The sequence below is a fragment of the Lagopus muta genome, chromosome 2 (genome assembly GCF_023343835.1).
Source record: "Lagopus muta isolate bLagMut1 chromosome 2, bLagMut1 primary, whole genome shotgun sequence".
Lineage (NCBI taxonomy): Eukaryota > Metazoa > Chordata > Aves > Galliformes > Phasianidae > Lagopus > Lagopus muta.
The window spans coordinates 44,486,979-44,500,492 of record NC_064434.1 but is presented as its reverse complement, the minus strand read 5'-3'; the positions used below and the strand labels follow the sequence as shown (position 1 = coordinate 44,500,492).

The 13,514-nt window shown below is 40.0% G+C and overlaps 1 long non-coding RNA gene across 1 annotated transcript; it reads left to right on the top strand.

Annotated features, from left to right (window-relative positions):
• Positions 1–1,453: 1,453 nt before the first annotated feature.
• Positions 1,454–13,268, top strand: LOC125688921 (uncharacterized). The gene is made up of 3 exons (XR_007374964.1): positions 1,454–1,656; positions 11,020–11,167; positions 11,651–13,268. It is a non-coding gene; the product is annotated as an uncharacterized LOC125688921 (long non-coding RNA).
• Positions 13,269–13,514: the final 246 nt, after the last annotated feature.

Sequence of the window (13,514 nt, the reverse complement as noted above, 5' to 3'; positions counted from 1 at the left end):
CAGAACAACATGGTTTATGTTATCAAACATTAGGGTAGGTGGGGCTTTCCTTTAAGGGAGCTTGCTAGAAGTCTTAAGTAGACATCTAGGGAAATTTAGTACCACTTTCTCTTCGGCACACTGTGCTCCTGTCAAAAGCTAAGTCTCTTCCCTTTTGAGAAAGGTCTCTAGAGATCTGAGCTATTTCCCTCATAGTTCTCAAGAACAATAAAGAGTCACTCTTCCGAGTTAGATAATTTTCGATCTCCACCTTCCATAGAAAATGTGCTTTGCAAACAGAACATGGGCAATTTTAACCACAGTTCGATTTCCATGCATTTTTATCCCAAATAATTCCCAATAAAAATATTGGTCTTCAAATATTTTAATCAAAGAGTTGTGGGGTTTTTGTTGCTTGTTTGTTTGCTTTTTTAAGAAAAAGACTAGTTGAAAGAAAAAATATATACCTGGTATATTAAATACCTGATATTATAGATAATATATATATGATATTGAAGATATACCTGAAAGTCAGGCCACTTTTATGGCTCTGTTATTTGTGCCCTGCATGATCACAAGAAAGACAGTTGCTCATAAGCAAGAAAAACAATAATAGAAATAACAGTAAAGCAGAAACAAAAGTGAAAAAAAAAATCAGAGACTGAATCAGCTGAGAAATAAAGATTTTGAACTAAGATGTGAGAAGCATCTTGGTTTTGTCCTTGTTGATTTGTTCTTGTCGATTGCCATTCACTTGCTATGGTGATGCTCAGGTTATGCCTAATTTTGAATCAATATAGCAAATGCCCATTTCAGGTAGGAATTTACCCTGTCCTTTCTGGGCTGTCAGTAGCGCCTTCTGCAACTCTACCTGAAACTCCAGACAACAACCTAGTAAATATTCACTCCCTGTGTCACAAACTATTGAAAATAGACCAGCTCTTCAGCAGTTCTCACATGTAGTACATGTTTCAATTACCAAATACGTAAAAAGATAAAAGCATTGCCAATATAATTCAAGTGTGCTGTTAGTGAAATATCAGGACAGGTTTTTCCATAAATCATTTTATCTGTAGAAAATTTCAGACTTACATAGTATTCTGCAAAGGCAAAGAGGATAGAATGCCAAGTCTGAAGAGTACGTATTCAGAGTTTTATTTTTTCTTCTTCTGTTGAGTAGTTTAGAATTCGTACTGCACTCAATGGAAAGTGTATGCCTATGCATTCAGGAAAAAATAGGCCTTTAGTAAAATGCTTATTGTGTCCATCAAAAATGCTCAACCTTTATCACAAATCTTCAACAGGAGGAACAACAGGTGCAAAGTCAAGAAATTCTGCACTGTATGGAGAGGATAACGCAGAATTCTGCAGCCACTTAGAGTAATGCATACGCTTAATCATTAAGCCATCCAGTCGTTTAATTTTCAGCTAGTATTTATAATGCACCTATTCAACAGAAGGATTTGGCCTTAAGTCAGAAAGATGAGATAAACAGGATGGCCATTAAAACACAAAAACACACGCTATCACCAACTGTGTGAAGATCAACATCAGATTAAATCCAGTTCAGTGAGTAGTGTTTATGCATCTCTCAGCCAGACAGGATGTTCTACTGATGTTTCAGACTGGGCTCCTGCTGAGCAGTGCGAAGCACAGGGATTGCATCTCACCGTGCAAGTAAGTCAGTCACATGTTCAAAGATACAAAGAAGAGACTTGTGTTCTGTGGGGAGCACTGGGAGGGTCAAGCCATTGTTTTAGCATTTGATAATATCTGCAGTAAGAGTTTCCTAAAGGGCTATTATTTGTCAAAATATAGGTTCCCTCCTACTTCACAAAAAGCAAGAGTGTTTTTGGTTTTCATCATTTCTAAAGAAAAAAAGTACAAATAGAGATGGAAAGAACAGCCTAATACCTAATTAGTGAAGCTGAGAGTAAGCAGTGGTTCTGATTCTCACCCTTACGTTCATTTAAAACAACAGTTCCAGACTTACTATTTTCTTTCCTGAGTTCACCTAAAACATACGTTCTGTTTCAGGTCTCAGGGACCTGAGACATAACTCATCTGAAATTAAGTTTGGTTTTAGTTTTTTCCTTCAGTGATGGGACTTGGCAGGCTGTTATCTGGGACAGTTAGAGCTGTTTATTGAAGGTAGTTAAGTGAAAGAAAGTAGTAGCGATTAACCGATAAAAGCTCTCTGCCACCTACAAATCTCCAGTTGCACAAAGTGGTGTATTTGATTGAAGTCTTTCAGCATTGAAGTCCTTTGTTCTGCCTCCTAACGAGCTACACTGTGAGCGTCTGATCAGAGCTGGTCATCTACGCACTGTTTGTAGGAGGGAAAAGGAAATTCCAGGGGACAATTCATAGGAATTTACTTTAAACATTAACATTTATGATGAGATAAGTGATATTAAAGGAGGCCAGATGAATAACTTAGATGTAGGTACGAGAACTCTAGGCATCTAAGATTTGGTAGAGTTAATCCCACCTTCAGATACCAAGTGGAAGATCATCTTCAGATAACTTTTATGCAGATTCCAAAAATGTAGTTTGTTTTGATCCCATTGCAAAATGAGGAAGCATGACGAATACATTGTCCTCATGTGATCATTCACCTTTTCCTTGGCAGTGAAATAACGAACACTGTTGGCAACATTCTCATTCAGCTTCAAAGTTAACTTCTGTTTCAAATGAGTAGGAACTGCTTCAAGCCATTGTTTTAGGCTGTCTTTTAGGCTTGGTTTGATACCACTATGCAGGTCAAGTATTTAAAAGCTTCATCCATTATCATAGGATCTAAGCACCTCAAAGTTCCTTCCTTTGTTTACATACGTTTGATATCTTTCAGACCACCTTTGCAATCTCAAGAACTCAATTTTGCTTTAAACAAGAGTATGAAGTATCAGAAAAGCAAATCTTTTATCAAATAAATCTGATCTGACTGTGGTCTAGCAGCAGATTTTGTTTGCCTGCTCAGTTTCTGCCTCTGCCAATACTCTGCAGCAAGTGACCAAGAACAGAAGTGACACTGACCATGACTGCTTGCTTTTTAAGATTATCCACGTCTATTCCAAGTAAATGTACTTTGTTCATCACAGTTTGCTTTTTGTCATCTTGAAAGTGCTTCAGTATGCAAGGCTGGAACAAGGGTCAACAGATGTTGTGGCCTCATTTCACGGTATGATTTATAACTCTGTCAGCACTTTGCTTACTAGGTAAGCAAAAGCATGTATCTGTGTGAGTCAGTTCAAATATGAAGGCGCATTTAAACTGTTAACTTCTGTGGAAGTCTTTGCAAATTGAACTGATTTCTATAGAGAAATACAAACAGTAAGATAAAAAAAATGTCATTTGAAGGGTAGTGTAAATATACCAAATATATCAAGGAATATTTTTCAGATTGGGTACATGTTTGCACTAAAAAAAAAACAGATTGTGTTGTTTTAAAGTATAAAAGAGATAAACAAGTAAGAAAAAGGCAATCTTTTTTCTTTTTTTTCAGTTACTGTGACATCTCTACATCCATTTCTTAGCTGCTACTGGAAATCCTGATTTTAAAGTGAAATATGCCACATCAAAAAATCCATTCAGTTGCAGGTCAATTCAGAACAAAATTTACATACTCTCTATGGTTTGACTTTCTCCATTTGTCAGATATTTTACTCACAATTCATCCCCAGTCTAGTAACACGGAAAAATAGGTTTTAAGAAAAGGAATATAGAACTGCTTCGTTCAGCTTATTTTTGTGAAGTAAATAATGTGAGAGTTGCTCTTAGTGCCATCAATCATCACCTCTCTTAAAAGGAGAACTGAAGTACTTCTGTATTGACAGGGATTTTTTTTTTAAGTGAAATAAATCACATATCAATGCCCTTTCTCTAAACGCTTAGTTTACCTAGTGCTAAGCAAAAAGGTATAATTTTCCAAAAAGAAAACACACACACAGATCCTGCACTTTCTAGTTATACTCTTACAAAAGTCCATCCCTAGTAGACAAACAGGGTAATCCTTACTTTAGGTATCATGCAGTGACGCAGTGTCTTTTACTTTAGTAAAACTTTTTTTTTCATCTAAGTCTTCCCCCTTCCTCTCACTAGGGTAAAATGAAGGTAATTTTAATTAAGGCTTAGTCATATTTTGTATTAAATTAAGCTTCATCTAAAACTTTCCACTAGAAATCTTTAAGACTTCTACTTTCTTCATCTTCTAAGCCTTTAAGAACTCTTCAGCTGCTTGATAATCCGGCACAGAGCACCATCCTTAAGGGAAAAAAGGTATGACAAATCAGCACTATGATACAAATCCAAACCACTTAACCCACAGGAATGATTCCTAAGCACATAGGAATTTGATTTATAACCATGTGCAGTTTCAAAATTCACTGTGATGGAGTCTAGTGAAGGATAATACTGTGCACTGACAAGATTTGGCAGTCATTAAGACCTATAGAGCTACTGACTAGGCCTGAAAACTGGGCACTGTCTGGAGTATAACTCCAAATTTAGGGTACATTTGTTAGGTAGAATGGCATCATTTATTATTAAGTCATTTTCAGTTTCCGTTATTAATCTGCAAAGCTATCGGATGGAAAAACCACTTTCCTGGCAGTTCAGTGAACCCAGCTATAGTCAGAAGTTAGAGACACAAACCTGAGGTCTCACCTTAGCTTTTACAGAGACACTGCTATTTTGGGATGACCTGCAAGGGGATTTGTGTGTGCTTTAGTTTCTTCTCCCTTTGCTATTCCTAGGATGCAGGAGCAACACAAGAGAGCTAGCCTCATGTATTCTGGCCAAGATGCATGCTTTTAATCAAGCTCATTTTAGGGAGCAATCTATGCATGAAATACTAACTGGAACCACTAATTGTCACACGTGGGTTGATTTCTGATCTCTGGGTAGACATCATTTTGTTGCTGTTGTGTTCATCCTTTGCTCAGGCATTTCAGAGCCTCTCTGCTGCAGACAAACCAAGTGTCATTACCCCTGAATTTCTGCTGCAAATTGCCAGGTACAGATTCCCTACGTAACCCCACTGTCACCACTGTGACTTTTTTCTGCCCCTTGCCCTTCACCAGCCTCTCTAATTAGTCGGCAAATTCTACCCTCATCTGCTTTGCTGATCCCAATAACATGGTTTCCTAAGAACTGTTTTCAGAAACAAGTTTGGTGTTGAAGCAAGGGGCACAACCTCAATGCAGGAATTTCTTATCCATAAACACATGAGGAGAGTGATAGGTTTATTTGTTTTTAAACAAGCTTTTGAACATGGTCCCTGTGGTCTGCTCAAACTATTCCCCACCAGCAACAGATTCCAGGACGCCTTTGAAGCCTGAGGCCAGACAGCCCTCCAGACTTCCTGTCCGACTGCTGGTTTCTGGTGCCATGCATGCTCTTTTGCTCAAGGAAACGCTTTCTTTTGTTGACCATGCATGGTTTCACAGGGCCCTGGCCACTAACCATGCAGATAGAGCGGCATTCCTCTGACGCTTTATCTCCAATAGCTCAGGAAAGGACCTTGAGTTAAAAGCTGTTAATCACATTCTCAGTCTAGGAATTCATTCTCATTACAGTTCAATCATATCAGCACAACTGGAAAGTCAAATTTCAGTCAGTCTAAATACCAAGCATTTAAGATTAAACCAGCATTTCAGGGAGGACTCTGAGTTCCACTTCCCACTAATTTCTTTCTTTTCTCCCTTCAGCCCTCAGTCTTGTGTCAAGGCAACTAAACTTTGAGCCAAACAAAGCTAGATAGAGATTGCTTCATATCCTATTTATGCTTCTCAAGGCAAAAAGATCACCAGGGAATGAGTTAAGAAATCTTCTTCCCTGTGCTTGATCAGAACTTCTGCAGGACAGCTGGGAGCCGGAGCAGAAGGGCAGCTTGAATCTCCTTCTCACCCCTTCCTGTGGAATAGCACCAACCCACCATGCTGTAATTGGCTGTACACAGCCATTTCCCTGTGAAAATGAAAGAGGAATTAAGATAGGGAAAGGATAATGCTGATTGTGTAACTGTAGTTTCTACATGCTGTACATCACCCCTGAAGCACTCCCGTTGCTGAGCTGAGAACCTTACTCTCATTTACATTATTTTCTGCTGCAACCTAGGCTGTGAACCTACTACAGAAATCTGTAATTTATTACTTATGCTATCTGTACCCACATGTTCTGTTTGCTTGGGGTTTTTTTTTCTCTTCAGAAAGTAAACAGCTCATTTCCCTTAGACCCGTAACAACAATCTAATAATAAACACACATATACGTTAAAATTTTCTTCCATTTCAGCTATCCACACTGATGCATAGCAGGACACATTGATGTGAGAAGAAGCATTCCAGAAACAATGCAGATTTTACACTATCTTCAGACAGGGATCAGGAGGTCTTGCACCGCGCATTCCAGCACTTCCAGCAGCATAACAAAGTGCTGAGTGTGTAGATTAGAAGAGCGTTAAGTGCTTTCCATTTGATGCATAACAGCAGTTACTTCACAGGCTCAGAAGCATTGATATCTGACCTGTCAGTCGGTGACATGAAAGCTGAGCTCAATGTTCAGAGGAACTTCTACATTCAGTGTGGTGTTACGGAGCTCACCTGCTAGAAACTCCTGCTCTCTAAGCTTTAAATGCTGCCTAAATGTCCCTTTACCTAATTAGAGATAGTGAGAGCAGGAATTGCCATCTGCCGGCCGAGTCAGGAATGATCTGTGCCTGCAATTCATTTCTTCATCTGTGTGGCTAAATTTGGAAATGGATTTGAGAATAAGAGATGGTGTGACGTGGAAACAGGACAATGCAGCTTGCAGCCAACTCTGCACACAGTGCATGGTGCTGCTCAGCCTTGCTCTAGGAAGGGCTGGGGAAAGACACAGAAGGGAATAGGTTTTTGGTGATCCGAGACATCGCTTGATTTATTGAGGTGTTGATTTAAAAACAGGTAGTCAGCAAAATGATTGTTCTGTTGTAGGAATCTTGTACTTCTGAAGGAAGTCTGGATATTGGGAAAGATTTCTTCTCAGAAAGAGCAGTGAGGCAGTGGCACAGGCTGCACAGAGAGGTGGTGGAGTCACCTGAAGTCCCTGAAGGTATCCAATAAACATGGAGATGTAGCGCTGAGGGATGCGGTTAGTGGGGATGGGCTGACCGTTGGCCTAGGTGATCCTAGTGACCTTTTCCAACCTCAATGATTCTGTGATTCTATGAAAGCGATGAGTAGCCTTGGTTAGAAATTAACTTCTGTGTCTCACAGTGTTTTCTGCATGAGAAGAATCAGGGGAGGGTTATTTGACAACATCTTGTCTGGCAGACATCCACTAAAGGGAGACAACAGAAAATGGAACCCCCTATTTATCTCCTCACCTGCAGGCAGAGGCACCCTCCCAGCCACTGCTAATGTGTCACAGTGTCCTCACAATCTTCTCCAGTTTGCAAATATCCAGTAAGCTCAGGGTGCCCTAAGCCATGCACTGCTCCAGACATGTAAAATACAAGTGAATGATCACTTCCCTCAACCTGCAGGCTCTGCTCTCTCTGGCACAGACCAGTGAGTTTTGTCCTCACTGCTGCAAGAGAAACAGCATATGCAGCTCCAATATTGTTACAATATAAGAACAATCTTCTCCTCTTAAGCCTCTCCACATAGTTCACAAATTTATACATCTGTGCTGTATTTCCCTTCAGCTATGCCTCTTCCAGGCTGAAAGTTCATTCAGTCATTATTTATTCAGAAGCTATTCTTATTTTTCAATCATCTTTGTCCTTATCTGAGACTGTTCTGTTGTAACATTTTCCAAGGTAGGGAGGGGGTCAGGGATAGCTGAGCTGCACACAGCAGTCAGTATATAGGCACACCTCACATTTGTTCACCTGACTTTTGTGCTCTGTGTAATATTCCTCCTTCCACAATTACCCTCAACATTTGGTTTGCTTTAATTTTTACATATATATATATATATATATATATATATATATTTTTTTTTTTTGAGTATCAGAATGACTTTTTCACTCTAACATAATCTCAAGGTCTTACTTCTAAATAGCCTTGGTTAGCTCAGAACAAATCTATTAAAAATGCTGATGTCAGAACCATTCATCACTGGCACTTACCAACAGCGAATTCAATTTGACTAGCATTAAAATAGCATTCTCAAAAGGGTCATCTGGATATTCTTGCACATGGTGCTGGTCTCTACAACACCAACATATCCATCATCAGAAAACTTTGACGGGGTATTGTGTTATCAAAACCATCAGTCAGTGTTGCCAAATCACAGGACAAAGATTCCACAGAATACAGATAAATTCCAATTAAAAAAAATATAGGAAAGTCCATCCTAAATCAAATTGCAAGTAGCGGAACAACTTGAATATAGACTGCAACTGGAAAGAAAACTAGCAGGTTGCATTCATTCTGATAAACTTAAATGACAAAAAAAACACCCCTTCTTCCATGTATATAAAATAGTGATTTCTAGTAGCCTATTTTCATTAGAAGGCTCACTAGAGAAGAGAGGTCCTTGACTTGCTTTGTTTTCATCTCTAGCAACAGTAGTTCACTAAACAATATTATCTAGCAGGCTTATAGAACACTGATCATCATTAAGAAGAGAAAAATCAAAATCTTCATCAATGACCTTGATGAGGGGATAATGGCCACCCTCAGCAAGTTTGCTGATGATACGAAGTTGGGAGGATTGGCTGACACGCCTGAAGGCTGTGCTGCCATTCAGCAAGACCTGGATAGGCTGGAGAGCTGGGCAGAAAAAAACGGGATGAGGTTTAACAAAAGCAAGTGTAGAGTCTTGCATCTGGGGAGGAATAATTGCATGCACCAGTACACGTTGGGGGATGAGCTGCTGGAGGGGAGCTCTGCGGAAAGGGACCTGGGTGTCCTGGTGGACGACAGGTTGGCCATGAGCCAGCAGTGTGCCCTTGTGGCCAAAAAGGCCAATGGCTTACTGGGGTGCATTAAAAAGAGCGTGGCCAGCAGGTCAAAGGAGGTGATCCTCCCCCTCTACTCTGCCCTGGTAAGACCTCATCTGGAGTACTGCGTCCAGTTCTGGGCTCCCCAGTACAAAAAAGACAGGGATCTCTTGGAAAGAGTCCAGCGGAGGGCCACAAAGATGGTGAAGGGCCTGGAGCATCTCCCCTATGAGGAAAGGCTGAGTGAACTGGGTCTGTTCAGCCTTGAGAAAAGGAGACTGAGAGGGGACCTGATCCAGGTCTATAAATATCTAAGGTGTGGGGGGCAGAATGGCGAGGCCGGACTCTTTTCAGTGGTGAGTGGAGACAGGACAAGGGGAAACGGCCGGAAACTGCAGCATAGGAGGTTCTGCACAAACATGTGCAAGAACTTCTTTACAGTGAGGTGACGGAGCACTGGAACAGGCTGCCCAGGGAGGTGGTGGAGTCTCCTTCTCTGGAGATGTTCAAGACCTGCCTGGATGCCTACCTGTGCGACCTGCTGTAGGGAACCTGCTTTGGCAGGGGGGTTGGACTCGATGATCTCTGGAGGTCCCTTCCAACCCCTACAATTCTGTGATTCTGTGATGTTGTACGTCTTAATTAGTCTTGCAGCAACATCTATAATAATGCATACGATTCTATTTACCACGTTCTCAGGAAGAATGTAACAGAACAAGAAAAAGTACAAAGAGGACAAATTAGCAAAATGATACTGCTTTTGAGTGAGAAGCATTTAAATTAATCAGAACCTTACAGAAAGAAATCACTAAGGAAGCTAAGGCCTATTAAGTCATGACTGGCATGAACAGGCGAAAGGAAATGTTTATCTGCTAATTTTCAAATAGAAGAGCTAAGGGACATCCAAGAGAAGAATTGAACCTCAAGCTTAACCCAAAGATTACTATTTCACTCAACAAAGCAAAATTATGGAACTAGTCAATACAAAATATTTAAGATGACAAATTGATAAACTTAAACTAATAGACAGACACCAAAGAAATAGCCAGTAATAAAAAAAAATATCCTCAGCAAACAGGGGATCACCTCCAACTCAGGACGTTTATAAACTGCAACTTTCCCTATACTATGAAATAATGGGAGAGGTATTGAAATAGAACTATGTTGAGTTTCTCCTTATTCTCTTACTCTTATCCAAAGCACAGGACATTTAACTTCATTTTAAATTCCAGGGTGATACACAAATGCAGCTTAGTGCTACCTCAGACAGTGCAGTTTATTTTCCACATCTGGCTAAATCTTTTTGGAAAGGTCCATCTCTAAATCATGTCACATCAGATCAAAAGAACTCTGCATGTGAGTTGAGCACGCTTGTGGTTTTGGTCTTGTGACTTAAGCGCTGTACTTCGAATTTTCACCTAACTGAATGTCTTCAACTTAAAAATATTAGCATTGCTGCTTGAACTGCGAGCACATTATTTGGAATACAAAGGCACAAAATGTTTCCACTGCTACGAATCAGCTATCCCCAAGTCTCCTATCCACAGAATTTTCTTTCAGTGAGAAGTTTTGGCTTTTTGTTCTGATTAGGAATACCACAAGGTCTGAAAATGTTGCAATTCCCAGAAGTTCCATTTTCCTCACAGCTCTTTTCTCATTGCAGACTACAAAATGTCAGCATGCTTGTAAAAGGAAGGCTCATATCGCTTACAAACATTCATCCTGTAGATATCGTTGTTTAAACATCTGCTGATCTTCCATGGTCCCATTAAGATCTCTCCCACAGCAGTGAGCCGAGTTGGATTTTCTGGTCCACAGAACTTAGACACAGGAATTCCCACATCCCACACCCAAACCATCAATATAAAACAACAAACCACTTTCACCACACAAGTACTTCTTGGCAAGCATAAAATACAAAAGAGGGGTAATGATCCTCCAGACAAAAACAGGAACGCTTGTTCTCATTAAGGGTTTCCCTTGGATTTTACTCAGCGCAGTAAGAAACTGCTCAACACTCCTCAGCAACCTGGAATTGCAAGTAGAGAGAAGCCCTCAAAAGTTAAGAACTGGAGGCACCTTGTTTTTCATTTTTTGTTTGTTTGTTTCAAGGAGAAGCTACCACAAAGAGGGAAAGCCATGTCCACTCTCTGAAGAGCCACATGTTACTTCAGCCTCTTGTTGTGGACTTTTTGTTCAAGCGGAGTTTCTACAATGCCTGATTCAGCAGCGTTCTGGGATCCTTCTCTGCAGAACTTAGGTATTACTGTCCAACAAGAAATAAGTGATTGTAAGCATTCAAAACTTGCTCTTGAAGACTGGACTTTGCTGATTTGGCCAAGAACAAAATGACCTTTAAGGCAAATCACAGTGAGTCTGCTATAAAGCTGACTGGGCCAAGTAAATATAAAGTTGGGGAGTTGTGGTATTTATTTTTTAGATTATCATAAAAGCCTCAGTTTTTATAAGTGGACTTTTTATGAATGGAACATGATTCATGATCCTTAGATAGGAATTAAATATATATATTGTGGTGCTCTTATGGACACCCATATGGTTATGTGTGTGAGAAGACAGCTTTCCGTGTGCGACAGATGGGAAAAGACATTGAAGATCTGCCTCTGGCTTTCATTTTATAACTGATGATTTCTTCTCACCTGCAGGAAAACGCTTCCTGTATTCAGATCATCTTCAATTTGTTTTTGCAGATGTAATTCACACGTTCTGATTTCTCTTTTTCCAGTCTTCCAAGTCAGATGTTCAATGCCCAGGAGAAGACTTGGAAAACCAGAAGGATTCTGATTTCAGTCATCTGGCTTCTGCTATGAGAAAACGCCTCCCCTAAAGCCATCTCTTAAAAGTTTGCCTGCTCTTTCTTAGTGCTCATTTGTTCTGCTTACAGAATTAGGCCCGTGGAAACTAGCTCTTTACCCACTAGGTTGAAAAGTTCATTCTGTTCTACTTTTTAATAAAACAAAACTTTCCTGTAAGTTCAGCTCCCACAATCCATCACAAGCCTCATCTAGCTGGCACTGACCAAACGCTGACACCATTTTAATAAAGCACTTTTTTTTGACAGATTTTTTTCCTTCTCTGCTGGCATTTAATACATTTTTTTTCTCTCAAGGCACACTGGTCAGGTAACATACATCTCCTGCCACAACCATGAGTCTCTGAAGTCTCATGAGTCTCTGTCCCTTGACAGAATCTCATCCATGAGTTCACCTTTTGCACTAGATTTGTCATGCCATGTGCTGAAAAAGCATTTCATTTTCACCTCTTCTTATTGTTCCTTTAACTCTGCTTTTTCCTTAACAGACAGCTTTGTCTGTACGTGCTTGAACTCTTCAGTCACTTCACCACATAAGCCACGGAAGAATTTTTTTTTTCTAGGAATTGACAAAAAAAAAAAAGCAGTAATTGCAAAGCCTATCAGCAGTTACCTCCTGAAAACAGCAACAGAGGGCTGGTGAAGTCCAAAAGAGATTTAAAATATTTTTCACAATTGAAGAAAACAACTAAATCTGTCTTCAGAGGAGCTGAGGACCGTGTGAGGAAGCAGTGAAGCTTTCCAAACATAACATACTACCACGCACTCCTCTTGTACTTCTGCTCATGCTCAGACTAGGGCAAGCACAACCTCACATTTTATTCAAGTTCATTAAACAAAAGCATTCAACACAGCTCATAAAGCCTTTATTCATAGCACAGCTTCATAGCATCCAGCGATGGAGGAGAGAGGGGAGAAGAGCCTGTTGAAAAAAATCTTTAGAGCAGAAAAAATCTTTCCAGCTAAAACAGCAGCCGTGTAAGAAGTTCTGTCAGAAGGGACAGAAGGGAGAAAGAGACAGTTTCAAGAAGGTACCTGGAATGTTATTTTGGAGATCACCTTAAAACTACTCTGAAAAGATTTCTTTGTATTCTGCTACAAGGCACACACATAAGGTAGAGACTCTGTGACCAGGGCTGGGTGTAACAGATCTGGAGAGGTAATGGAAGCCATCACATCGACCTCACAGGCAGGAAGCTCACAGCTTTAGCATTTTGCCTTTGATCACAAAGCAAGTTCCTTCACAGAAAGTTCCTGAGTTGTTGCTGCCACACGTATAAAATAATGCCTGCTTCATAGGGAAAGCTGTGGTGAAGCTCACTCACAAGCATAGGTCCCAAAGAACATCAATTTCATAAGGACAGACACGAAGCACTGATCAGGGCACCATCCTACAGCTGCACCTTTGTAACTCCTCACAGCAGCATTGCTGTTCTAGTCTCTTCACACTCTCGTCTATAAGGTGCATTTCTGCAGCTGTTTTAAGAAATATCATTATGCATTATCTATTGCTTTAAAAAAAAAAAAAAAAGCCTAGAAACAGACCTATTTTCTGAAAAAATAAAGCCAGCATAATATTTGGCTCAAATAAAAATAATGTGCAAAGTAGTAGTAGTGTGTGCAGAGCGTGTCAACAGGAGCTTGAAAACTATGACCTATTATGAATTAAAAGCTGACTAGTGTTTATTGGTGTGCTGCATAAGGACTTTGGGGGCCCTATTAATACTTTATAGCAAGGTTTTTATTTATTTTTGTATGTTTTTGCAGCAAGCCATCT